This window comes from Microcebus murinus, chromosome 3, assembly GCF_040939455.1.
Source record: "Microcebus murinus isolate Inina chromosome 3, M.murinus_Inina_mat1.0, whole genome shotgun sequence".
Taxonomy (NCBI): Eukaryota; Metazoa; Chordata; class Mammalia; order Primates; family Cheirogaleidae; genus Microcebus; species Microcebus murinus.
In genome coordinates this window covers 79022902-79049124 of record NC_134106.1, presented here as the reverse complement: position 1 = coordinate 79049124, position 26223 = coordinate 79022902, and the positions used below count along the sequence as shown (strand labels likewise).

General features: G+C 39.8%; 1 protein-coding gene across 1 annotated transcript in view; it reads left to right on the top strand.

Annotated features, from left to right (window-relative positions):
* The window catches only part of AFF3 (ALF transcription elongation factor 3), a 539111-nt gene that overhangs the window by 1021 nt on the left and 511867 nt on the right, over window positions 1-26223 (top strand). Inside the window, exon 2 of the mRNA XM_012787032.3 lies at window positions 13173-13238. The gene's annotated coding sequence lies outside the window, so the exon portion shown is untranslated. The remainder of the gene's footprint in view (window positions 1-13172; window positions 13239-26223) is intronic.

Below are 26223 nucleotides of genomic sequence, written 5' to 3'. Positions count from 1 at the left end.
ACAAAGTGGCAGTAAACTCATTCTTTGAGTGTTGATTATACAAACTAAGTAATCCATTAAAAAAATTATTGTCTCTGCTTATATCAAAAACATTTGTTCCTTGGTTGAAAATTTAGGAGTTATCTAAATACAAGAATACCTTGCTTTACTTAGAGCTGTCCCATCTCATTGCTAAAGTGAGAGTATTACAGTGAAAGTAAAACAAACATTCAATATTCTTGGGGTTTTGGTTTTGTTTCTGTTGACTGCTATTCTCTTGTTCTGGGCATTACTTGCACTTATTGTTTAGTTGTGTCATGCATACTTTTATTTAATTTACATTTAGAAAATGGAAAAAATACAGAACTCATTAACATTAGTGTCACTAAAGTTGGTATTTAACCCCCTGCTGCTAAATTTGACTGGCTGAAAAAAAAATGGAAATAATATAGATTGCTCCTTTGCCAGACTTTAGGGTTCAAATTCCAACTCTAACACAGTGGCTTTGGGCAAGTCGCACATTTCTCTCATCAGAGTTCCTGCATCTGTACAATAATAGTCCCTATCTCTTAAGTAAGGAGTCAATGAGATAACACATGCAAAGTGTTTATAAGAGTGCCTAGAACATCAAAAGGGCTCGATGAGTATTAGTGGCTATTATAATTATCATCACCATCATCATCATCATCACCACCTTTTATGCAATTAAGCAGTCAGACTTGAAGAGAAATGGTAGGAAGTCAGGAAAAGTGGAAAATGGGAGCTGGGATGTGTAAAATGGGTTTAGGAGGAGACACTAAAGGCCGGAGCAATGGCACCCTGGGCCTTACACTGGAGAGGGGTAGTGAGCAGGAGGCAGGAAAAGAAGCACAGAACACCCCTCCCTAGAAGGCTCGCATGGGAAGCAGGCACTGGGACTCGGTGGGCTGGATCACACGTGCTCATTCACATCTTGTACATCCAGTGTACCGCAACCTAGGAAAGAGATACAGGTAACCATGACATCCAAATGACAGTGCATAACAGTGTGTCTAGTGCCCCTCAGCTGTGAGGCCTGGTGTTCAGCATTTCACATGCATTCTTTGATTGCATCCAGGCCATTGGGACTATGCCCATTTTAGAGAAGAGCCTAAGAGTACAGAGCTGGGAAAGAGCAGCCTTGGGAACTATCTCCAGATACTACACCTGAGCCCCCACAAGTCAGGTCTAGAATATGAAGTACGTGGTAATGAATGTGACCGATGAGGAAGCCAAGGCCAGAGAATTTGAGAAACAAGTTCAAAGTCTCAGTGAGAGTCAAAAGCATGGTGGGGAGCTGGATGCTGATCTCTGGCATCCAGATTATTCTACACCACTGTTCAGAGGAAGGACGCCTAGGTTGACAGGTACGGAACCCCTTCAATAAACCACTTTTAACTTCTTTAGTTTCTTTGTCTGTAAAGTGGGTAATAGCCTGTCCTACATAGTTCACAGAGTTTTAAAAGGGTCCAATGAGGTTACATATGTAAAATACTATTGTATTATTTCTGAATCACATAAGGAAAAAATGTCGAAAGCCACTTTCAGTAAAGGCAAGTTAAAAGGAAAGGAAAAGTACAACTGATGTTGGTTCTTAATGACATGTCATTAAGTATGATTTAACTTGTTCTTTCAAATGGCTCCTTTGCACTCTCTGGTACCGATGCTTCATAATTAGTTAAACCGCTCCCATATATGGAAACTTAGTTGATTTCCAATTTTTGAATATTACAGATTAAACCACAAGGACTGTTCCTCTACAGATCCTTTAGTGTAATCATCCTACCCGTTCTTTTATTTTTTGCAAATCTGATAAGCAAGTGGTATTATCTTACTTTTGTTCTTATTTGCCTTTCTTTGATTATTAGTGAGTTGATTCTCAATATTTGAAAACATAGCTTTGCAAAAAACTAAAAACAATGTCCCTCATCCAGTAGACAGCCAAAATACATGTTTCCTTGTGAAGTGAAATGGCACCATTTTTCTCATGATTAAGATGCAAGCAGGTGTTGGTATACAAATATAAACCTATTAAAACACATCTTGCACAAATATTCCTCTTTATAGCTTTTATCTGTGCTAAAAATGGGGGATTATAATGAATACAAGACAACTAGACTTCTGCAATAACTAATAAACATGACAATTTGATTTATTGCTGCTCCTCTGCTATAGCCTGTTGACAGATTTTTCTTTATGGAAAAATTACCATGGTTTAAATCTCTATCATATGGCACTTAATTCAATTGACAATATGTTACCAATTAGATCCTGCTTAAACTACCATCAGCCAGCAGACCAGGGGACATGTTAAGTAGGATGACAATCAGATAACTAGTAAAATGCTTTGTGGCAGCTTTCTCAGGGCCAAGGAACAATGCTGAGACGATGCATAATGAGGAGAGAAAGGGCAAATAGAGCTTTTACTTTTCCCCATCCTGAAAATTGAAGCTGTTTGAAGTTCTCCTAAAACCATACAAAGAGTTTGTGTTTGAGCTGAGAGTTGTATAAGTTGCTGTTCACCACTCCCTTTCTGCCCTTCCCTCCTCTTGTCTCCTTTATGATAAATTTGCAAACTAAAAGGCATTCTACTCCCAAATTCTCTCCAATGTGAAGATGCAGAACTTCTACTCAGTTGTCCTGTCCCCTGTGTTTTAAGATTTCACCTTTCTCCCAAGCCCTGGATGATGACCAAGATAAGAGAGAACCCTTTTTAAGTAGAATGAGCTCGCTTTTCTTATTTTCCTTTGGAATCTGGCTGTAGCAGACAGTGCTCCCGTTGCAAAAGAGAGAAACCAAATAGGGCTGTGCTGAACAAAAAGACCATCTATTGGGACAATACTGGGGGCTGACCAGACTTAAAATAGGGCAGCAAGCAAAGGTAAGACCACCATGAAGAAGCACAGGAATGGAAATGTGGCAATGGCCTGAGCCACAGAATGTGGCTGCCACTGTGACAGGCATGAACTCAATTGTTCCTACATTGAGATGTCACTATTTAAAATCCCAGAGAGAAGGGAGACAGTGATGACCACATTTAAGTCACATGCCTGTCCCCTGGGGAAAGGTTGGATCCATCCATCTGACTTCAGGCCTACTTCCTAAAGCTATGCCACAAGGCATCCCCCAAAGGTAGACTGCAGTGGTCATAGAAAGGGTGGATGGTTGGTGGTGACAGCAACAAATCACAAATGTCTCCCTCCTAGTCATTGCTGGGCAGCCTCTGAGTGGAGGCTGGTTTGTTATAAATGGGCAACATAGCCATTGGTGGTTTTGTTTGTACACATAAGCAGACAGAAGGGAGAATTAGTAGACTGCCGCCATTCCATGCTTTTTACTTCCCCACTCTGGTCTCTTTGGAAGTGGAGTATGAAGATCAAGGAATTTTCTTAAGGACCTGAGCACTTGTATGGCACTTCCCTCTAAATCATAGTGCTGCATATCATTTCCCCCAGCTCCTACTTGACACTGATCATTTTATAGGCATTTTCTGAATCTCCCAAATTGCCCTTCTGGATAGACAGTATACACTCCTTTTACCTATGGAGAATGGAGGGTCTAAGCGGTTAAGTGACTTGCCCATATGCACACTGTTAGATGTGGGCTTCAAACCCAGTCTGCCCAACTCTAAAACCGCCCCACCAGCTGCCCTAGAGTGATCCTGAGTCCAGGCTGCATTGCAGCAGCACATGTGGTTTTGTTTGAATGAAATCTCTGTCCTCCAAGACAGCACCGTGTGTGCGTGTGTGTGTGCACGTGTGTGCTCCAGGCACACATAACCAGGAAGAATGCTGAGAGGAAAGTTAGGGGCTCAGAGGAAAAACATCCCATATGTTATAACTTTGTCTGGGCTGTCCCTGCTTCTAAATACCGTGACAGTATTTTCTGAAGCAAAGATCAAAGGACATATGGTCTGACTCATGGGTTAACAAAGGGAAAAATATTTGAAGTTGGGAATATCTGGGACACACTGAGATGTGTGGCTGCAATCATTCCCACAGCACCTGGAAATCATGAAGTTCTTTGGGAAACACCATGAAATACTCACATATTAAATTCCATCCTCCAAACTAGGAATGATTTTACCAGCAGAAATTAGGACAGCCTTATACATCGGTTACATAATTCCATACCTGTGAGACCCCATGCCCATGAAAATAACAAAGGTATCGAAATATGTTTGCGTCACTTGTAAAATCATTGGAAATAATAAGAGAATTTTTCATATATAAATAAGATTTCTTACCACAAAAATAGCTGATAAGAAAATACAATGGGTAAAAGGGATATAACTCATAAAAGGCACCAAAATTTAAATACTTAGAAAAGGATTTAAGAGGAAACACATAAGACCCATATGAAAAAAATCTACAAAACCTACTTGGGGAAATAAAATACATGAATGGAGACACATACCATGGGGAACATCAACTCTCACCACACTAACTTATACATAAGAAAGTTCAATCACAATTCCAATGCATTTGAGGAAGGAGAGGACTTGATAAAATGCCAATCTAAAATTCTGAACGAAGTTTAGATGAGAACAACCAGGATATTTTTGAAAAGGGAAGCAAAGAGGAGGTATGGCGCTAGCCCTGTCAAGTTTGAAAGCTTCAGTGGTCATGTAGTTCCAAATGGATAAACAGATCAATGGGGAGAAGAGAAAGTGCGAAAGCATGCACACTCAAACATGTGAAAATTTAGCATATGAGAAAGCCCCTTTTCGAGTCAGTAATTTCAAGCATGAGGAAAGTAAAATCAAGAGTGGTCAACTTCATTTGCCTTGATTCTTCAGCCGATGTGATGGAGTTATTTATTCACTCTTTCCTCCTTGCAACACCTTCCTGCTCTGTCTCCAGACCATCCTTCTCCTTCTTCTCTTCCCATCTCTCTGGCTGCTCCTTCTCAGTCTCATCTTCGAGTTCCTTCTCCAACTCTTCCACATCTCCAGGCAGTGAAGTGCCCTAGTGTTCCACCTGTCCTGCTGTCTACATACACGCCCCCGGTGATCCGGTCCAGTATAACCCCTGAGACATCGATGATGCCCAAACACATCGCCTGACTTCCTGTCCGACTACAGACTCAGCTATCCTACAGGCCCTCCTGGATGTACATTCAGCCTCACGACGTAGCCTTTCCAAACAGCATCACTCATTTCTCTGACTCCAACCCCGCTCCTGCCACAGTTTCCTCACATGTCCACAAAGCCCCTCATTCTTCCAGCGTCAGCCCCGCACCTTGAAGCCATCCTTCACTCCTTTCTTTCACAACCCACAGCTAATCCATCAGCAAGTCCATCCAGAATTGAATCGCTTCTTACTGCTTCCGCCCCCTACCCCCTGGCCCGAGACCCTGTGGTCTCTCACCTGCTCCCCAAGCTGGTCTCCTTTCCACACTCCCTCCTGCACTCTGTTCTCAGCACAGACCCAGAGGAATTCTCAAAACACTAAGTCAAAATATATAATTGCTCAAAACCCTCTAATGGCTTCTTACCTTACTGGCTTTTTTTTTTTTCTATTGTGATATAACCAATGACCTCCAAACATGATGGCTTATAATAACCCCCCCCTTTTTTTTTTTTTTTTTTTGAGACATAGTCTCACTCTGTTGCCTGGGCTAGAGTGCCATGGCATCACCCTAGCTCACAGCAACCTCAAACTCCTGGGCCCAAGTGATCCTTCTGTCTCAGCCTCCCGAGTAGCTGGGACTACAGGTATGCTCTACCATGCCCGGCTAATTTTTTCTATATATTTTTAGTTGGCCAATTAATTTCTTTCTATTTTTAGTAGAGACGCGGTCTCGCTCTTGCGCAGGCTGGTCTCGAACTCCTGAGCTCAAATGATCCACCCACCTCGGCTCCCCAGAGTGCTAGGATTACAGGTGTGAGCCACCACGCCCAGCCTAAAGTAACCTTTTAATTTTGCTCAGTCTATGGTGGGGCAGGACCCTGGGCAATGTTGTTCTGGCTGGGCTGGCTGGGCATGAGGATCCCTTTCCCCTCACATGCTCAGTGCCTTGTGTGTGACTCCTTGGCCTCTCTCTCTCTTCTTGTGGCATCTCATCCCCCAGGGCTCTCCCTGTGGCATGGGTCCCTCACAGAATGGCCATCACATGTGCTAAATTTGCACTTTTCCCCATTGTCATTGGCTTCCAGGGGGCAGGAAGCAGAAGCTGCCACACCAGTTAAGGGCTGCTCCCTAAACTGGCATGGTATCCTTCCTGCCATTTTCTATGGGCCAGAGCAGTCACCAGGCCTGCCCACACTCAAAGAGGTTGAGAGTGAGAGAGAGAGAGAAAGTCTACATCCTGCAATGTCACCCCCATGGCAATGTCACATGGCAGAAGAGGACATGGTGCATTGCTGTGGCTGTCTTTGGGAAATGCAATCTGATACACTTAATCCAATGCAAAATCCAAGGCCCTTACCGTGACCTATCTTGGTTTACACTATCAGACTCCTGCGACCTCTCTGACCTCTTCTAGTACCCTCTTTTCTTTTCTTAATCTCATCAGAATTCTCCATACTTTATTGTTTATTTTTAAGATAACATTTCTTTTTTTTTTATTTTGGCATATTATGGGGTACAGATTTTAAGGTTTCAATAAATGCCCATTTCCCCCCTCCTCCCCCCACAAGTCTGAGTCTCCAGCATGACTATCCCCCAGATGGTGCACATCTCACTCATTATATATGTATATACCCACCCCCCTCCCCCCTCCCACCTGCCCAATACCCTATTACTGTAGTACCTATGTGACCACTTAGGTGCTGTTCAGTTAATACCAATTTGCTGGTGAGTATATGTGGTGCTTGTTTTTCCATTCTTGGGAAACTTCACTTAATAGTATGGGTTCCAGCTCTAACCAGGAAAATATAAGATGTGCTATGTCACCATTGTTTCTTAGAGCTGAATAGTACTCCATGGTATACATATACCACATTTTATTAATCCATTCTTGGATTGATGGGCACTTGGGCTGTTTCCACAGCCTTGCAATTATGAATTGTGCTGCTATAAACATTCGAGTGCAGGTGTCTTTTTTGTAGAGTGTCATTGGATCTTTTGGGTAGATGCCCAGCAATGGGATTGCTGGATCAAATGGTAGATTCACTTGTATCGCTTTAAGGTATCTCCATATTGCTTTCCACAGAAGTTGAACTAGTTTGCAGTCCCACCAGCAGTGTAGGAGTGTTCCTCTCTCTCCACAACCACGCCAGCATTTGTTATTTGGAGACTTTTTGATAAAGTCCATTCTCACAGGAGTTAAGTGATATCTCATTGTAGTTTTTTTTTTTTTTTTTTTTTTTTTTTTTTTTTTTTTTTTTGAGACAGAGTCTCGCTTTGTTGCCCAGGCTAGAGTGAGTGCCGTGGTGTCAGCCTAGCTCACAGCAACCTCAAACTCCTGGGCTTGAGTGATCCTTCTGCCTCAGCCTCCCGGGTAGCTGGGACTACAGGCATGTGCCACCATGCCCGGCTAATTTTTTATATATATATATCAGTTGGCCAATTAATTTCTTTCTATTTATAGTAGAGACGGGGGTCTCGCTCTTGCTCAGGCTGGTTTTGAACTCCTGACCTTGAGCAATCCGCCCTCCTCTGCCTCCCAAGAGCTAGGATTACAGGCGTGAGCCACAGCGCCCGGCCTTCATTGTAGTTTTGATTTGCATTTCCCTGATGACTAGAGATGATGAGCATTTTTTCATATGTTTGTAGGCTATTCTTCTGTCTTCTTTAGAAAAGTTTCTGTTCAAGTCCTTTGCCCACTTTTTAATAGGGTTATTTGATTTTTTCTTGCTGATTTTCGTGAGTTCTAAGTATATTCTAGTTATCAGTCCCTTATCGGATGCATAGGATGCAAAAATTTTCTCCCATTCTGTAGGTTGTCTGTTAGTACCCTCTTTTCTAATTTGTGTTTCTGCTGCAGTAGAGTGGACTTGTCACCATTTCTTGAATACTACCACCTGATGGCCTTGTGCCTGCTGCTCCCTCTGCTTGGAGCTCTTCCCCAGATGCATGGGACACCTCTCACCTCTTCAGGTCTCTGCCTAATGCCACCATATCCCTGACCACTCTGTATAAAATAAGCACCCCAGCCCCTCCCTGTCAACTGCATTTAACACCATCTAACATATATATTTAGTTGCCGTTATCTGCTGTTCCCATTAGAATGTAAGTCCCCTGCTATATCCCAAGGACCTAGGACAATGCCTGCTCATAGTAGGTTCTAGATAAACTATTTGTTAAATGAATGATTGGATGAGTAATTTTTCAGTAAACGATAATAATCAGATACTATCTAACTGTTATGGGTGGTAGAGAGGAGAGTAAAACTAGATGCATACCTAATACATTAAATCAAAATAAATTCTAGAAGGATCTTAATGGAATATAGATAATATAGCTTAATAAAGCTTGAAAATTACTAGGGAAAATTCAGGTGAATATTAAATGATCTTGGAGTGAGAAATGTTCCTGTAAGCCTGATACTAAACAAACAAAATATAAATGAAAATAAGGATATATGTAACTTGGTCCAAAATATCATAAAACAATAAAAAGATTAACAGCAAATCTGGAAAAATAATTCAATACATAATGAGAGCTTACTATCCTTAATATATAAAGAACTCTGTCAAATAAATTCAGAAAAAAATACAAATGCCTAATAAACATTTGGGAAGAAAAATTTTACTTCACTAGTAAGCCAAAGGGCTACACGCTGAACTACTATAATATTGACAACATTTTAATGCTGATATTAGTGTTGAAAATGCATATTTTTATACAGTGCTTGTATGCATGCGAGTTGGTACAAACTTTCCTATGGGAAGTCCGCTCTAGCTCTCAAAAGCCTTAAAAACTAGAAATTTTTCCTAGTGAATTTATGTGCAAGGATATTTTGTTTGATATGTGTTCTATCATAGCAAAAACTTGGAAACAAGCTAAATTTCCAAAGATAGAGAATGGCTTGAGTAAATTGTAATGCATCACTCCTAGAAAATACTATGTAGTCAGGTAAAATCTTGATGTAGATCTCTTTTGAAATGTAAACATGACTGCTTTATGTTGTTAAGTGAAAAAAAAAAAAAAGCTGGTTAAAAAGCAGTATGTAGAGCCAGGTGTGGCAGTGCACCTGTAGTGACAGCTACTCAGGAAGCTCAGGCAGGAGGATAAATTTGAGTCCAGAAGTTCGATGCTGTAGTGCGCTAGGATTGTACCTGTGAATAGCCACTGCACTCCAGTTTGGGCAACATAGCAAGACTCTGTCTCTATAAGAAAAAAAATGTAGTAAGTGTAGTACAACTGCCCTCTGGTTAGAAAAAAAAAAAAAAAGCCCCCAAACAAGAAATAAACATACATAGTAGATACACATCCAAACATTAAGGAGGTTATCTCCAGTGCTGGAATTGTGGATGAGTACAGTTTTTTATTCTTTTTTGCTTCTTTTATTTTAAAAGACTACATTGCAGCAAACCCATGGCAAAACAAAACACATTTGATACCCGAGAAAATCCTACCCATTAACCTAATTTCTTCTTTCAAATAGGAAAAGACTAGTATCATTCAATTTTTAACACATTTTAATAATATATTTTATTTACTCCAAAACAGGAAAAAAGATCATTTCATTGTGTAATCAATATACAAATATGAAATAAGATATTTTATGTTCTGTTTTTAGTACTAAGACTTCCAATTGGACTAACCACATTTCAAATGCTCAGCAGCCACACATGAGTAGCAGCTACCCTCTTGGACAGTGAGGGTTTAGTTTTCATTTGGCATTTAGTATATACTGCTTTCATACCTAATTTTAAACTAAAGCTGCAGATGGAGAGAAAGTGATATTGTATATTGTCTCTCTTTTTTTAGTAATTTCTCTAAATTTCCCTAGTTCTTTTCTTCGTTCTCTCTCTTTACTAAGTCATTATATCTCATTGATCTTTCTCTTTGATTAAGCAGAAAAAAAGATTAATCTACATTCTCTTTCGTTTTAGTAATGTTGGCTTTATTTTGTTGCTTCCAGAGTTGGACTACTTTCTGGGTTTTTTTTTAATTATTGTTTTAATTGACAAATGAAAATTGCATATATTGGTGGTACACAGCATGATGCTTTGATATATACATACATTGTAGCATGGCTAAATCAAGTTAATTAGCATGTGCATTACCTCACGTACTTAACATTCTTTTGTGGTGAAACCATTTAAAATCTACTCTCTTAGCAATGTACAAGTATGCAATACATTGTTATTAACTGCAGTCACCATGCTGTGCAAAGGGACATACTCCTCCTTTCTAACTGCAGCGTTACACTCAGTTTTCACAGCAGAACCCTAAGTGCAACCTGTAGGCTTAGACTGGGAACCAGTTCTCCAAGACACAAAACTAAAAATGTTCTGCTAAAGAGAGGTTGGGCGTGTGGCAAGGTGGTCCCCCCTCAGAGCAGGTGGAGCCTGTTCTGTCTCATCCCGGCTCGTTCATTTACTGGCTGTGTGGTGGTGGGCAAGCAACCCTGTCCTGTAAAATAGGATGATGGTGTGCAGATTCAAGGAGCAAAGATAAGCACCTTTCTCAGAACAGTGTCTGGCATATAGTAGGTGCTCAATAAGCATTCACTTTTCACAGTACGATTATCTTCTAATGCCATGCATGACATATAGATGGAACTTTAAAAATGTTTACCCATTCTTTCACTCATTCATTCATTCATTCCCTGGGGTGTGCATGTTACACTACTCTGTGGGCAGCGCTCTGCTTTCTTTCACCATTTGAGTCATAAATATGATGAAAAAAGGGTGCTGTAGGAGCTCCTTAATTCTTGAGAAATCTATTTTAAAGGGCAGCCACAACCAGGAAAACTACACTCACGTCATATCAATAATACTAACCTGAAAATCATATTCATTCAAGTAGCTTAGGGGCTGAGAAAGCACCGTGCACAAACTGAACCAACACTTCCTCAGTTTGGTCAAAAAAATGATAATGTCCTAGGGTGTGAGTTTCCCAGGATCAGTAAGCTGTCCTGTTTTTAAAGAGTGGCTGGAATGCTGAGTGGGTCTTTTCATGTTTTAAACAGGGTGTTTATAATCTGGGGCTGGAGAAACGTGAAGCTGAAAATATTGTTATGGAGTTTCTGACCATTAATTTTATGAGTCTATTATTCAATCTTTATTGTTGTCTGGCCTGCAATTATGCTTTTGTACTTTAGGAGATGCTTGACAATCTTTGTTTAGAAATAAAGAGTGAGTAGTTAACCTCTGGACTGGCAAATGCCCTCTGTCACCTCCACTGAGATTTCTGTGGTGTTGCCATTGCTTCTGTGGAGTTATCCCAGGAGGTGGCACATGCTCGAGGAAGTTGCACTGGCAGTGACCTCATCACCCCACACCACGTCACATGATTTTGCTCACAAACCTCTTAACAAGAACTCCAGGAAACTTTGTACACCAAGAATTCCTGGAAAGCAATATGTGAAACTGCCTCTTTGGTGCCCATGGGGCTTTTATGTCTTAGGCAATATACATACTGTACTATGCAGTGTCATAAGATTTGTGCAGGCAGCCGCCTGCCCATGGGGACTAAAATCCAGCCCATACTCCATCAGCTCAGAGAAAGGGACACCTTTTCTCTAATTCTCACAAAGGCATCAGCATCTCACCAAGCCCTGTGCCCATGAAGTGCACCCAGCCACGTGGGTGTCTCTTACTTTTGTGCACAGGACAGGTTCAGGTGAGGGGAATCTGGGGTGTAGAAAGGTAAGCTGGCATGGAGCCTTGATCACAGAGCATTCTAGCTGAGAACCTAGCCCTAGATTCCTTCACATTGACTGTATTGGTGAACTTCTAGAAATTTCTAGAAACGTCATGCACCCTACCTGAGTTTGGAGACTATGATCTTGATCATTTTGTTTTACACGCCACATGCTTTCAACTGACAGGGAGCTACTGAAAGTGTGACACACGCAATATGCCTCCCTAAGAGGAGGAGTCGCGCTAGTGGCCCTGGCCTCCTTTTCCTGGACAGTTCAAGTCGTATGAGGCAGAATTACAGAGAGGCCAAGTGTCAAGGCTTTGATGGGTGTTAGACTTGGACTCAAATCCTAGCTGTGCCTCCTAGTATAAAATAATGTTAATCATCACTCATTGAGCACTTCTCGCGTGCCAGGCACTAGAAGCTATGTGGCCATGAGCAGATTACCTCTCTCCCTGAGTATCAATTTACTCCTCAGTTAAAATAGTGATAATAATGGATCTCTCATCTGGGTCGTTGTGAGGATTTAACGAAGCTGTATGCAATGCATTTAGAGTGCCTGGAACAGACTGGGCACTCAGTAAAAATTAGCTATTTTGATTATTTAGATACTGGACCTGCATCAACTTTAACATGCCAATTACTTGAAGAACAAGTAAATTAGACGTATTGGGAAGAGGGTTAATTCCTCAGACTGCTGGAGCATTTTGTGAATCACAATAGTAATTTTCTAAATGGCTCTGGGTAACCTGGAAAACAGCACTCATGTAACACAGACCTCGTTGGTTTCCTGGAGACTAAATTGCCCACTGGAATGGCCTGACCATTACTTGCTTATAATGTAGACTGTTTTTTTTTAATTTAAAAATACTTTATTGCTAAAAAATGCTAACAATCATCCAAGCCTTCAGCAAGCTGCAATCTTTTTGCTGGTGGAGGGTCTTGCCTTGATATCGTCGGCTGCTGACTGATCAGGGTGGTTGTTGCTGAAGACTGGGGTGGCTGTGGCTATTTCTTTTTTATTTTCCCCTTCATTTATTCATTTATTTGATAAACAATTATTTATTCAACCCCCATCTTGCATCAAGTAATATGATAGTTGCCAATATAGAGTACTGAAAAACATAGATATAGTATGACATTAAATAATTTTGTACTTTATAAAAGCCAGTTGCTTTTAGATATATCTAAATTGATTGTCTCAATCAATTAACATTTTTTAAGAAATAAAGAACTATTTCTTTTTCTTAAAAAGCTAACATTTTTTAAGAAACAGCGGAACTATTTCTAAATTTTTTAAAAGATAAAATTGATTAGGTAAAATTAGCATTGTAATAATTGAAAACCAAAGTATAATGTTTGATACTTTTTTAAATTTCAAAATATTAAGGGGATACAAATGTTTTTGTTACATAGGTACCTTGCTTAAGTTTGGGCTTTTAGTGTGCCTATCACCAGAACAGTGTTCATTGTGCCCAATAGGTAAGTTTTTATCCCTCCCCCCACTCCCACCCTCCTCTCTTCTTAGATTCCAATGTCCTTTACATCTCTTTGTGTCCATCTTTGCCCATCATTTAGCTCCCAATTATTAGTGAGAACGTGGTATTTGTTTTTCCATTCCTGAGATACTTCACTTAGGATAATGGTCTCCAGTTCCATCCAAGGTCTTGCAAAAGACATTATTTCTTTCCTTTTTATGGCTGAGTAGTATTCCATGGTGTGCACGTGTGTGTGTGTGTGTGTGTGTGTGTGTGTGTGTGTGTGTGTGTATAATTTTCTTTATCCACTCATGAATTGATGAGGACTTAGGTTGATTCCACATCCTTGCAATTGTGAATTATGCTGTGATAAACATTCAGGTGCAGATGTCTTTTTGATAAAATTACTTCTTTTCATTTGGGTGGATACCCGGTAGTGAGATTGCTGGATGGAATGGCAGGTCTACATTTATTTCTTTAAGGAATCTCCATATTGTTTTTCATAAAGGTTGTACTAATTTACAGTCCCACCAACAGTGTATAAGTGTTCCTTTCTCTCTGCATTCATACCAGTATCTATTATTTTTTGACTTTTTAATAATGGCCATTTTTATATATTTTTTTTTAGCCAATTGTCTATCTTTTTTTTTTTTTTTTTTTTTTTTTTTTTTTTTTTTTTTTGAGACAGAGTCTCGCTTTGTTGCCCAGGCTAGTGTGAGTGCCGTGGCGTCAGCCTAGCTCACAGCAACCTCAAACTCCTGGGCTCGAGCGATCCTTCTGTCTCAGCCTCCCAAGTAGCTGGGACTACAGGCATGCGCCACCATGCCCGGCTAATTTTTTATATATATATATCAGTTTGGCCAATTAGTTTCTTTCTATTTATAGTAGAGACGGGGTCTCGCTCTTGCTCAGGCTGGTTTTGAACTCCTGACCTTGAGCAATCCGCCCGCCTCGGCCTCCCAGAGAGCTAGGATTACAGGCGTGAGCCACTGCGCCCGGCCTTCTATCTTTTTTTGAAAAAATCTGTTCACTTTGGACTGTTTTATATATGTATATGGGTATATTTATGTGTGCATATATATATGTATATGTGTGTATATATATATAAAACATTTAATTATAGCACACTTGCCAGGAAAACTACTAAACTGATGTTTTCACCTAAATAGCCAATCTTTTTTGTCTTGAATAAAGTGTCACATATATGATTTAGATTTCATGATCAGCTGATTGTTTACATCTGAAAGCATCAATCCAGAGTAATTGGCAAGTGGGTACAACATTCAAATGATATAATGATATTTCTGCTACATTTTTCTGTGATTCCAGGGGGAAAAATCGTTAGGGAATTTTGTTCCAGAATCTAATCAAAATAGATCCTTTGGTTTACGTGGTTGCTGCTACTAAGTTAGTCAATGTTGACAATGTAAATGAAATCAGTCAGACTAAGAAGATGGCCAGCCCTATTAGCTGTGGACCTGTATTCTGTCCTGTGACAGATGGACTCGAGTCACCTGACCGTTGGCCCTGACCTCTGATCCTACTCCCTCCCTCTGTTCTTGAGAAATGTGTCCGTAGGAAGGATATACAAATTAAACATCCCAGGGTTGAGACCTTAGAGGTCACCTATTCTAACCACAGTCCTTTCCCAGCACACATTGATAAGTAGGCATCAATTCTGTTTAACTACTTCTGGCAACAGAAACCTGTCTGCCTTTTGATAGGGCCATTCCTTTTCCATAGAGTTCAAATTACTTGAAAGTCCTTTATATCAACTACAATCAGCTTCTTTATATAATAATGTTCACCCTCGTGTCCCGTTTTGCTTTCTGGTGTCACAGTGTATAAATCTAAGACTATGAGATTGACATTGGCAAGCAGGTCATAATTCTCTGTATTCAAAACCTCCTTTGGGCCAAATAACAATAACCAACATTTATTAATCTCCAGTGGCATGGGTCTGAAGAGGCAGACTCTGGGAAAGTCATTGCTTGAACTCTGAAATTAACCTTCCGTGAGTGGGTCACTCTGGTCTTCCATAACCAACCACAAAAAACATCAGACTCCTCTAGAGAGTTTTTCCCATGAGGATAGGCTAAAGGAAGGAGAGTGAAAGAGAGAGAACTGGGGCCAGTATCATCCATACCTGTTACAAAGGAGCCCCCTGCTCAGAAAGGGAGCTAGCGAGACAGGGTCGAAGATCTACCTGCCCCATGAATAATTGTTTCCTGACTAATGCCGACTCCTACAGGATATGTACACCATCCTGAGAGTTCTCCACGCCTCTGCGTAACTAACTCATCAGTCTCCAGTGGGGAGCGGGAGCCTCTGGGGGCTACTCTTCTCAGATCTTGCTTATTCAGCTTTCAGAGCATTTGTGCAGTAGTGGCGCTGAGGAGTGGTTGACACTCAGAGGTCAGGGAAAACAGAACCTGGCTCTGACACCAAGCAGCCTCGTGACCCTGGGCAAATGTCCCCAACCTTTCTGAACCTCATGTTCCTTACCATATCAAAGAAGAATAAGCCCCACCCCCACCCATGTGACAGTGTGACAATGAGGGCCAGTGGAAGTGTCAGAGGCAGGGAGAAAGGACTGAACATTCCAATTAAAATGTGACAAATGCCATCCGTAATCCTGGATTTTCTAAACAGCTGAGTCATGGGCACTAAACATCTGGGGGAACTTTTTTCACTTTTTTCTCTGACTGGATAAATGGGGATGGCAGATTTACCTACTGGAGATGACAGGCTGATACCTATAGCAGTGCCACCAACCGGGACTGCCAACAATATTCCTACAACCTCACAGAGCAGCCCAACAGCTCATTGAAGCAAATTTATATGCATCAGCACTGTTTTCATCTTATACTTTAAACAGCTTTAATTAATAATACCCTGCTTTCCCAGTGTGTCAACACAACTCCACCTTTTCATTTTGAAAGAACTTAAATAAATACAGAAATAAAATATTCAATTATTGGAAACAGAAATGAGAGAATATAATTGATTTGACAGGCTTTTGCTACAAAAATTACCCAGGGCCACCAGCTACCTTTTATCAAAAAAAATATCACACACTTATATTTCTACATTTCTTATGTAATAATTTTTAGTTTCTCAAGGGGAAAATAGTAATATTGAAAGAAAAATAATTATGACAAGTATTAAAGATCAGAGAGCTGGATTCCCCTGGTGTGCAACCAACATCCTGGGAGTAAGTTAAGTGCCTTAGAAAGCGACATGAACTCTTGTCATTGAGTAAATTACTGCTTCGATGCACTAACAAGGACCCTAGTGGATTGGAAGAGTTAATTCAGCTTCCCAGAGCACCGAGCCTAATCCCCGTGCAGCATTTGTGCTCTGTGAGAATCTGGATCTGTGTTCATCCACATCTATTTCTGTCTTCTAAGAATGGGCACTTCTGCAGAGTAGAGCCCATATCTTTACAATTATCTCTGGCAGCTGGCCCAGCCCCAGGCTCCTGAGAGCCCAGGAAACACTCCTCAGGCTTCTTGAATAGAACATGCTCTGCCACTGATCAATGCCTAAATTGTCTTGATAACATTTCTCTGCCTCCCTGCTAAACCAGTGTCACAACCTCCTGACAAGCACCAACACCTTGGTGATGAGAAAATCCAGCCATTTCTGCAGCATTCTCAGCACATCTTATGCAATTAGCGCACAGCTTGTGCAATAGGTTGACCATGTTCTATTCGGTTATCTAACAGGTAGCATTTTCTTCTTCTGTTGGTAGCTCAAAGATATTGATGCTAAAAATAAAATCCAAAAAGCCCAGTCCAATCCTGATTGGCCAGGGACAGAGCCACATGGCAGCTCTGGTCCCAAGTGCATGCACAGAGCATTTCTTGAGCAATGCATCAACATCCTGAATGTGGTCGACAAAGCCCTTGCAGACGTGGCCCCTGCCTACTCCTCAGGTTCACATGGAATCTTCTGCCCACATCACACACTGCTCCAGCCACCTGGGTCTCCCTTCTACCATGAAGTGTCATGTTGTCCTTTTGCAATTAAAAGTCTACCTGCATTAACAGAAGATACTGCGATATCCTAATGGGAAACATACTAGAAAATGACTAAACTTGAAGATTTCTTGAATAAGAAGCAAATGATTCAGAGTCCACTTAGAATTACAGAACAGAGAAGACACAGCAAAGCCTTGCATTAAACAAGAAGGGCATTTCCTATCAGTGGACCCCTAATTTCCAAGGGCCCTACTCTCTGCCTTCAAAGATATTAACACTGGGCCAGGAGGAGGAGACCCAGTTAAAGTTCAGGCTCAGCCAAGTTGAGCCACTCTGTGCCTTAAGACCCTTCCCTTGCCTGGCTGGTTCTTCCTCCAGGTCTCCTCTTACATCTCCTTTTCCCAAGGCGACTATCTCCTTCACAGCATTTTCCATTCTTCTGCATATTTTCACAATTACAATTTTTTTTCATCAAAATAATACCTTCATCTGGTAACCACTCAGTGTTGGAAAGCAAGAGCCCCTGGCCCTTTCCTTCCCCACCCAATACCATTCCCCAGAGTAGATGTCATTTCATTCACCATTTGTCAAGCAGGTGTGCCAGGCACCCAACTGCTGTAGGCTCTAGGGATGGAGCATCGAACAAATGAGAGCTGACAAGATCCCCACTCTTTGAGGTTGTTTCCATTCTCTGTTCTTCTGATCTTGCCTCCATATAGGCAACATGATTACACCTCTTTTTTTAATTTGTCAACAATATATCATATTTATAGACCCTCCAATATGAAAATTCAGGATTTAGTTCGATCATACCATCCCTCTGCTCCCAGATCCTTGGACATTCTCGGTGTCTGACATTTGCATTGTTATCTTTGTTCTTCTTGTGTGTACAGTTATAATTTAAAGTATTATGTTAAATCTCCATTTCTCACTTCATCAACCTTTGATGATATCTCTCTTGATTTCCCCACTTTAAACAATAATGTTATTGGTGGCCCTTCCTTCTTCTTCACCTTCCATTCCTACCTGTCAGGTCCCATTTTTTCAGATAAATGTTTACTGTTTATTTTGTCTTGAAGTTGCAACCAAATTGCCATGATTCCTTCACAGACTGATCAGGTCAGGAGTTAGGACTATGTTCTTTTTATTGAGTCCAACATCATGATCCTTGGGCTGATCAAGGGTCCAAGAATCAAGGTTCCATAGAATTTCTCTGTCTTTGTTTTTATACTCTAATATTGCCACATTTTAGTTTGTTTCATCTATGAATTATGGCTTTATTACACATTGGAGTTTATTATACATTCCTCCACCTGATTCTTGGAGTTTCCAACTGATGTTGTTCTCTTGCATGATTTGCCCTTAATTCATTTTCCCTATGTCTGTCTTTTCTATTAAGTCCCCCCCTTTTTCCTGGAGAATTCAATCTCTGATACCCCAAACCCACCCCCAGCCTTCTCCTCCATCTGTACTGGCTGCACTCTGAGCCTCCTATGTCATTGTCATGTTGCGAATTGTTTTTATTGCTGTCAGGGGGCTGGATTAGAACCACAGTTTTGCTGGACCCCACAACTTCCTTCTTATTCCACTCTTGTTTTTGTGAGTATATCTTCAAATACCCATAAAGAAAAAGATACATGGAAAATACGTTTTCTGAGATCTTTCTGTCTGAAAGTACCCTTACTCTGCCCTCACACTTGATTGGTATCTGACTGCGAACAGAAGCCTTTTGAAGTTTCTTTTTGTCCCTGGGACTCTGACACATCAAAGATGTGTCTAGGCATGGCTCTTTTCACCAGTTCTAGACACACAGGAAGCCCTTTTAAATCTGAAGAATGTTGTCCTTCAGCTTTGGAAATTTTTTCTTCAAGTATTTCTTTGATAATTTTTTCATCTCTAACCTTGTACATTAAACCTTCTAGACTGATCTTCTAGGATCTCTCTCATACTTTTCATTTCCTTTGCCTCTTTCTCTCTACAGTCTAAGAGAGGAGAGAGAGTCCTTGGGTTTATTTTCTAGTCCTTTAAATTAAAAAAAAAAATTCCAATTAGTCTTTTTTTCCCATTTATTTTATCATATTATGGGGATAGAAATATTGTTAGGGTTACATATATTGCCCCTGCCATTCCTCCTCCCACCCCCGGCAATTAGTCTTTTAAAAGAAATCTGTGACCACTCTCTTTTATCCTCTGTTTCTTTTTCTCAGCATTTTGTTTTAATTTTAAGGGTGTGATAGTTTCTTCAAAATCCCCCTGGCATATTAAAGTACTTTTAATGTTGTCTTATGTTCCCTAGTTGTCATTTTTTTTTCCTGTGGGTCATTCTTGTTTTATTAGGTCTTTCTTTATATGCCTGGTGATTTGTGGTTTTGCATTTCTATCTAATTGACTGTGTTTCATGTGCTTACTTTTAGTAGGTCTAATGTTTTAGCTCTGGCCTCTCTGCTTTAGAACCGTGAGTCGGATGGGGTGGGACATGTCTGCCAGGAAACTTTGCTTCAGGGTAGGATGATGGTGAGCAACAATCATCCTGGAGATTTCTAAGTGCTAAAATGAGGAGGGACTTATTCCAGTACCCCAACACTATTAATTCCTTTTCACAAATAGGAAACCAAAGCTCAGAGACTTGCCTGTGGTTAGAGAGCTAGTAAATGATAAAGCCAAAATCTGAACTGAATTCTACCTGATGTCAACATTTATTCTCATTCCACAAAACCAAATAAATTTCAGTGTAAAGTGAAAGACAGCATTATATGGATCATTAACTATTTTCTCCTATAGACTTTTATATGCTTTGATGGTCATATCACCAGGAGCACACTAGGAAGGAACTCTGCTCCTTTCCGCTGATGTAACAAGCCATTGTGTTTTTTTTTTTCCTCTTAAGCAATTAATCCACTCTCTGCTACTAGAGAAAATGAGATAATTAAATTTCACTCACAGTCAGAAGGCATCTAAGCAGAATTAACAGTTTCAGAGGAACTATGTGCTGAAGAACTTGAGGGAATAATTTATCCCTGGATTGGCTGAGCCAAGAGATGGCAGACATTTTTGGATTATTTATAGTAGATGTTAAAGCCATATTCTTCCTAATTCTAAGGTTTTCCTCTGATTCTGAAGGTTATGGCAACTTCACTTTTTTTTACATCCACTTTTTGAGCAACTGTTGACTATAGATAATGATCTTATTAGAAAAATCACTTCTAAAGATTCAAAAGTAAGCATTTATCACCTCAAAATTAAATATTGGTTTCTTAATTCAATATTTCCCAAATCTTCCTGGGGGATGGTAACAGATATCCCATGAAAAATGAATTCCAAGGTCGAATAAGTTTGATCCATGTTGGGTTACATGAAGTTAAATAGTTTTCTTTGCTGCAGGTCTTCTCAGAGTCTTTCACTGCTAGCATTGTGAATCTCTAAGAGATTTAAAATCTGAGAAAAGCACATTTTGGGAAATGCTCAATTTAGAAAACCCACATTTTGAGAAACATTAACTATTTATTAAAGAGCCATTTTGCTTTCCTCTCCTTTCCAGAAACATGCTTGTTCTCAATTACTCACACCTGGGCCATGACTCTCAGGCATCCAGTTTTCCAATTTAGGCTCATACAGGCAGTTTTTACTACTTTGGATTGGGCAACCTCATTATTATATTCTTCATTCTCTGCCTCACTGCTATCACCACCTCTCTCTTAACTTTGCCCTTGAATGATACTGTATTTTAATACAGTTGACAAATTAGCACATTAGGTTTTAGCAAGAAATAAAAAAGAAAAGTGACAACCTACATCCTAATAAAGGTGGTAACAAATTTGGAATAAAGTTCCTGATTTTGGAGGGTTCCCTCACAATCAACTCAACCTTTAAGTAAATAACATCCCCTTGTGGAAAACAACAAAATTAAGTATACAATGACTTGGACTGTAGGACAATTGAAGAATATATCAATGAAAAAGGTGGCAGGAGGATTCAAGTTGTGTAAATATGGAGAAGGACCACTTTAGACAGTAACACTCATCACGATGTACCAGCCTCTGAAACATTAACTTCCCCGATGTGTGTAAAACGTCATATTTTTGTTATTAATTTGGCTGACACCTCCTCCCACCATGTTCAGTTGATGGCCTCATCCCATCCGTCTGCCTGAGCGAGAACTTCCCAGTCATCCTCCCCCCTACTGCCTGTGCATGAGCCGTTCCCTCTGATTTCAACTCATCCCTTTTCTACTGGCCAAACTCATCCTTTAAGATCCAGTTGAAAGACGTGACCAGCTCAGACACTCTTAAAATCAATTTATTTACCCAACAAGCATTTTTTGAGCACTTACTGTGCCAGGCGTAATTGAGCATGGCTGACTGGCAGTTCACAGAACAGATTTGTGGAGAACTCCACTTGTACACCTTCACCCTGGGAAGCCGCTGCTGTGGTCCAAATGACCACTCCTCCTTCGTGGCCGCCATCACTGGGAGAGGCATTTTAGGCCATTTCACCTTCGCACCTAAACCTTGGCACTAACAGTCCCTGAATCTATCTGTAGCCACACTTAGACTGGTTGCATTAGGTTAGAAGGCTAAAGTGGAGTGAAGGACTCTTCAATCTCATGATAATTCTCTAGAGCTACATTTTAATTGACTTAAGAAGTTAAAGGGGAAATTTCTTTCCTCTCCTCAGATAAATGAGAACAATGTGGGTAAATGTGGATCTTACCCTTTAGGTTTCAGGCTTCTGGTTGTACAGGTACTCACAGGGGGAAAAAAAAAAACAAAGCCAAAAAGAAAACCTTACCTAAGAAGGCAAGGAACTGATACCACTCAGTAACTTACCAAATTATTCTTATTATGTAATAGTTTCATTTTGCCAACCATAAAAATCCTCAAGTTTAATTATTTCTGTGGAAGGCCCTGGATTGGGCTGTTAGAATAATTAATGGGGCAAATTCTTTGACTTGGTTACCCACCAAATGGGTCTAGTCAGAGATCTTGTGGAAACATTCTAGTCAGGCCTAGAAGGTTGATTTTTCACAGGCTTATACTTGCAGGTGTGTTGTCAATTGTGTCATTTTGTCAATTGTGAGGATCTCTAAGAAGCTACTGCTCAAGGCCTAATGATGCTTCCTCTTATGGATTATTTATTAAACATCGCCATTTCTATGACTAGATAATAGCCCTTTGCTGCCAGACTCTTCTCACCTGTTCTGAGGGGCTGGTTTTGATGTTTGCTAACCGTTTGTTTTAATTAGGTCCTCAGGCTCTATCCCCATCAGGATAGTCTTTAGAAGCATAATCTACCTAATTTTAACAGAGCAATTCTGTTAATAACTTCAGATCTATTAATTTGTTAGACATCCCCTCAAAACTTCCCATTAACTTCCTCTATCATAAGCTGAGAGTCTGAGTTTCTCAGTCTAATATTCTAAGTGGGGAGCACACAGACTCCATGAGTAGCTGACATGAACCCTATGACTGGTTTGTGGCCTTAGGTTAAACAGTTTGCCCCTGTAAACCACAGCTCTTCCCTGTAAAACAAGGGTAATGACAGTGCCTACCTCGTTTGGTTGTTATGTGAATCGAATGAGAGAATGTGTTTGCCTGCCACTTTGTTAACACTCAATACTTGTTAGCAACTATTAAGCCATAATTAACTATTGTTAAACTCTTTTATTGTTTTGCAAAGTCTGCCAAGAATAACATAACATTGTTTGCTGCTTTTATTGACTTTTCACAGAGCTTCCACTCTGAGGTCAAGACCAGGTTAGGAATTAAGCAGCATGAGGCCAATGAAGACTCCTAGTTACTGATGTTTAAATGAACATTTTTTCAAATGCCTAGCAGTGGGACATGGCAGGAATGGTCTCCTGAAGTGTGGATAATCTCTAGACATGTGAAACAGGGCCAAGTGGCTTAAAGCAGGGCAGTAACAACAAAGCTCTTGAGGGTAATCACAGGGACTTTGCTAGTGCACTGTCAGCCTTACCAGTGGGGGAAGAGGGAGCTAGTAAAGGCATTAAGACAATTGGGGCAATTGTAGAAACTGAGCCAGTTGTAGAAACTGTAGAAACTGAGAAACTGTAGAAATTGTAGAAACTGAGCCAGTTGTAGAAACTGTAACCAGAAGTCTTACACATCTCTGAGTGAAGGAATGCTTTAAGACTACATGGAGGTAAAGCCAGAATCATCCTTTGTTGGAATTTGTAATTGACCCCAGAATGTAAGAAAGTATTCCACTGGGTCCCTGAGTGATAAAGCATAAACATTGCTAAGATTTGGGTAAGAAAAAATTATAAAGCAGGTATTCCCAGGACCCCAAAGTCATGACCTAAGAGTTCCTTCCTGAAATACAATAACCAGAAAAAAAAGCATAATTATAACCATTTTCAACCTAAAACGCCTATCTTTGGCAAATGTTACTAAACTTTTAAGCAGTTCATATCAAATAAGAAAAGATCCCATTTGATGGATGCATATGCACTAGATGTCTACACTGTATTATACCTTCTCAATGTTATTTCATCTATTTGTCAACAAAAGAGCTATTATCATCAGCTCCATTTTATCAGTCAGGGAAGTGGGAATTAGAAAGTTTAAGTAAGTTGCCTAAAATTACACTGCTTATAGAAGCATAACAAGGATTAGAACCAGATCTGCTGGCTCTAAATCCTGTGCTCTTAACCAATACACAGGACAATTTACAGCCATCCTGTGAAGGTCAATGGAAGGGCAAGTTGCCCAAATCCAAACAAGTGTTTATTTTTTATGGCATATATGCACCTATTCAGTTCACCTAAATGAAGCTTCCAAATAATTTGGGCAGAAAGGCATTAGCAATCTAAAAATTGACTTAAGAAATAGAGAGCCAAGCTCCAGAAGAATACAGAAATCAAAGAAAGTAAATGCAGTGTTCAGGCCCATGTTACCTCTGGTGACCTCCCACAGTTTTGGAGGCAGTGCTCAAGAGGCTAACATAGGCTCTTGACAGCCTTCCCAAGCTCAGGTGATTAAAATGAAGTGAGGGGCCACCCAGGAAAAGTATAGCCTAGTGAGTCCCCATCATGTGGATTGGAATCCTGAAAGCACACCCTAGAAGAAATGGGGTCATGCAAGTACACATATACCTAAAGGAACTGCAGTACAGTTTAAAATTCCCCCAACTTGTGAAATTGTGTAAAGATAATCCTGAATGCCTAATGCCCCCAAATACCTGGCAGAATTGGACATACTCTCTGGAGAAAGATAATATTACCCAAGGCCTCAAATTATTTCTGTAAACTATTTTGCAAATACAATGCCCATCACATAATAAAAACTAACCAGCTCTATGGAGATGAATGAAATGTGGCTAACAGAAACAATAGATAGGAAAAATAAATACCTGTGGGCTCCAGAAAAAGGAGTCATTAGGCACAAACTTTAAGATAACTATGCTTTCAATGACCAAATTGAAAAAAAAGAGATGAGGTTGAGAATTTTGACAGAGAACTAGAAACTATAAAAAGGAACTAAGTGAAAATTCTAGAATCAGAAAGCATGATACCCCAAATTAAGAACTCAGTGGAGATAGGTTTAACAACAAATTGCATATAGCTGAAGAAAAGAACTAGTTGACTGGAAGATACATTGAAAGAACATACTCAGAAAGGAACTTTAAAAAGATGATCATTTAAAGTTTCAGAATAAAAGATAGCAAAGACAGCTTGACATTCTAACATGCATAAAATTGGAATCCTACAAGAAGAGGGAAGAGAGTATGAATCAATCAAAATAAATAATTAAAGAGATAATGGCTAAGAACTTCCCAAAACTAATGAAAGCTATCAAATTCAGATAAGAAGCCCTATGAATTCCAAATAGGATGAATAAAACAAAATCCCAACCAAGACATATGGTAAAATTGCTGATAATCAAAGAAAAAAGGAAAATCTTAAAAGTAGCCAGAGGAAAAAGAATCTTCATCTTCGCAGCAACAACAATAAAATTGACAGCTGACTTTTTAACAAATATGACAGAATCCAGAAGACAATGATACAACTCTTCAGAGTGTTGAAAGAAAAGAATCATTAATCTGGAATTTTAAACCTAGCAAAAATAACCTTCAGATTATAAAGGTAAAAATTGATGTTTCCAGACTAAAAGAAACAGAGAGAATTTCTCATCAATAGAAACATAGTAAATACTAGCTGGTATTCTTTAAGGAGAAGAAAAATTATCCTAAATGAAAGCTCAGAGATGCAGGAATGAATGAAAGACAAGAAAAATGCTAATGAAAATTAACTATATAAAATAATAATGTCTTTGGGTATTTAATATATAGCAAATTAAATATAAAAAAGAATGATACATAAATTAGGAGAGAGGTAAATGGAGTTAAAATGTTCTAAGGTCCTTGTGTATTTCTGGGAAAGAATAAAAGTAACAATTAATATTAGACTTTGAGGCTGGGCATGGTGGCTCATGCCTGTATTCCCAGCGCTTTGGGAGGCTGAGGTAGGAGGATCACTTGAGGCCAGGAGTTTGAGACCATCTTGGGCAACATAGTGAGACCCCATCTCTTAAAAAAAAAAAAAAATTAGCTGGGCCTGGTGACATGCACCTATAGTCCAGCTACTTGGGAGGCTGAGGCAGGAGGATCACTGGAGCCCACAAATTTAACACTGCAGTGAGCTATGATTGCGCCACTGTACTCCAGCCTGGGCAACACAGCAAGACTCTGTCTTAAAAAGAAAAATTAGATTTTGATAAGTCAAAGATGCACCTTTTACTATCAAGTTCAAAACACTAAACAATAGTAAAAAAAAAAAAAAAACATTTAAGTTTCAAGCTAGTAGAGGAGGAACATAGGGTAATAAAAATATACTTAATCCAAATAGGGACAATACAAAAATAGAGAAAGAAACAAAACAATGAGAATACACAGCTCCTTGCAAATCGAAAATTAAAGCCTGATACAGATGTAATCACATTAACTATATGTGGATTAAATTCTTCAATTAAAAGGCAAATTTTGTCA